The 2,782-nt window shown below is 37.0% G+C and overlaps 1 pseudogene; it reads left to right on the plus strand.

Annotated features, from left to right (window-relative positions):
• Positions 1-2,040: 2,040 nt before the first annotated feature.
• Positions 2,041-2,514, plus strand: LOC140616399 (ubiquitin-conjugating enzyme E2 D3 pseudogene; annotated as a pseudogene).
• The last annotated feature ends 268 nt before the right edge of the window (positions 2,515-2,782 follow it).

The following is a 2,782-nucleotide window of genomic DNA, read 5'->3' on the forward strand; positions in this document are numbered from 1 at the left end:
GAATTGAATGTTGTTTTTTGACTTTTAAGACAAATATCCTCTCAACTTTTGTCAAATTTTCATCTTATTTCCAGATCTTGTTATTTCCATGATTAAATCTCATTTTTATATAACTAACTTTAGACACAAGACCAAAGTTGGAATAATTTTATTCAATCTCTTAACTATAACTAGAGAAACTGAAACCCCAAAAAAGAGATGAAATAATTTACTTATGGGCACATAGCAGCACTGCAATGAGGCTCCTGACCCCCTAACTCCTATTCTAGTAGCTTTACTTTGCAAAGGTCAAATCAGAAGTGACTACAGTAATTAAATATCGGTAATAATTGTGATAGCAATGGGGTGATATTAATAATGGAACTTCAATTTCTCATTTCTGTTTCTTGCATTTATAGGCAAAGGCCAACATATTTTACCTTTTCCTATGTAAAAGAAGTGGTATCCTAAGCAATCCTTACTCCAATGTTTGTTGCTTCTAGAACTTTCCAAATTTAATAAAATGGATTTGACATTGTGAAAGATAGGATTTGAGGACTGCTTTCTAGGACATTTATATTTTGGTTATGCTATAAGGAATGGTGTAGCTGTTCTTGTAATACCTTGGCATTTCCTGTTTTAATAGGATGCTTTTATGTGAGATTGAAAGCACTGACTTCTGTAGAATATTTTCCAGATGAATTTCTAATAGCAATTTGAATTCTTTTTAGCGTATTTTGACCCATGGGTCTATTAGGTTATGTTGCTTCTCATTTTATTCAGATCCCTTTGTCCATCCAAAATTGTTTATGCTCTCTCAGGGAAGGTTGTACACTTCAGTTCCCCTTATATGTGAACAGTTTCTCAGCAGGAGTGCTACTTAAAAGATGACTGTACATGAAAACTCTCATCAATAGGCAGGTGGAGTTAGATTATCTCATTCTTTCAAGAGAGGAATAAAACAAACAAAAAAACTCAGCAAAAATAACTTAAAAAAAAGAGAGACCAATTATAGACCAAGCAAATCTTACTATAGCGTCTATAGCTAAGAAATTATATATTAACTAAAACCAGATTTTAAAAGACTAACTAAATCTTCCCATTACAAGTCCATTAAGTACCAAAAATTATGGCTTTCACATGACAGGGAAAATTAGTCTAGTATAATAGACCAAGGGAAATTTTGATAAGGGGAATTTCTTGATTTAACTATTAATTAAAAAGTTTGAGACGCAAGGATTGTCCTCTTTTCTTCTTTCAGTGTGGAGGAAGGAGCTTGAAAGCAGTAAAACTTCATGACCATAACAAAAAGGCAGAAAATTTCAGTGTGATGGACCCAAACCTTGAGCTTAGCTGTATTTACCAGACCTGGAAGGTTCATTTTTTAAAAAGCAACTATTTAATGAGCATTTACTATGAGTTAGGTAACATGGCACCCAAAGTTGGAAAGTAAAAATCATAGCCTTCAGAAGCCCACCATTTCATGTGCAAGGCAAACAAAGGAGCAAATAATCTTAATATGACATAGTCAAACTGCTGTGGAAAAAGCAAGTTCTGCTTGAATGTTGACAAAGGAGACAGCGCTGGGGCTGGCTGGATGGCTCTGTGAGTTCATGAAGCAGAGGAAGTGGGACAAAGAATCAGAGGCTAAAGCAATGTATATAAAGGCATGGAAGTGTGAAAAAGCATATGGCCTTTAACTGTATAGTGCGGCAGGGGTAAAGGTGACAGAGTGTGGCAAGGGATTGTGTTCAATAACTTAGTAAATATGACTTGGGTGACTATTTAGCTTGGGCACTGTGCAGAGACATGTATAGGGTGCTGGGATAAATGCAACTTAGTTCAGTACTTGAGGCATTAACAAAGGAGACACAGGTCACAGATAAATTACGTTTGGGTGAAGACATGGTAAGCATAACAACAGAAGAAATGTTGGGTTCTTTCTCTTCACAAAGAAGTGAGAATCTGCTCCCATGCCAGGCATCATCCTGTCGGCCGGGAAACCTACAAAGGTGAGAAATAGCACACACTGCCTGTTTGCAAGGACCACACGATTTAGTGATTTGGCCCGTGACCTTCCAGCACAAGGTTCTGCAGGTCCAGTTGGGGATGATAAGTTTCATTGACAAGCCACAATTATGGGACCTAATGACAGCCCATATCAAGGTGGTGTATTCTTTCTGACAATTCATTTTCCTACGGACTACCCTACCCCTTCAAACCACCTAAGGTTGCATTTACAACAAGAATTTATCATCCAAATATTAACAGTAATGGCAGCATTTGTCTCAATATTGTAAGATCACAGTGGTCTCCTGCTTTAACTATTTCTAACGTTCTTTTATCCATTTGTTCACTGCTATGTGATCCAAACCCAGATGACCCCCTAGTGCCAGAGATTGCACGGATCTATAGAACAGACAGGGATAAATACAACAGAGTATCTCGGGAATGGACTCAGAAGTATGCCATGTGATGCTACCTTAAAGTCAGAATAACCTGCATTATAGCTGGAATAAACTTTAAATTACTGGAAAAAAAGTAGTTTTTTTAGTAGTGAGGGTGACAGATCAAGCAGTTACAACAACATGTATACACCAGCAACTGTGACGAATGTCATCCAGGAGGTACAGAGTCCTAAACAACCTAGAGTGCAGGATTATATTCTAATCAGGCAGGACAGGGAAAATGATATTTATCACCCCTCTTCTTACATAATAGTTTTCCATGCTTGAATTCTTAATTTGCTTGATCAAACTTGGAGTTCAAGTAGAATTTGAAAGATTACCTGGGTAACAGCTTG

Source organism: Canis lupus, chromosome 24 (genome assembly GCF_048164855.1).
Source record: "Canis lupus baileyi chromosome 24, mCanLup2.hap1, whole genome shotgun sequence".
NCBI classification, from domain to species: domain Eukaryota; kingdom Metazoa; phylum Chordata; class Mammalia; order Carnivora; family Canidae; genus Canis; species Canis lupus.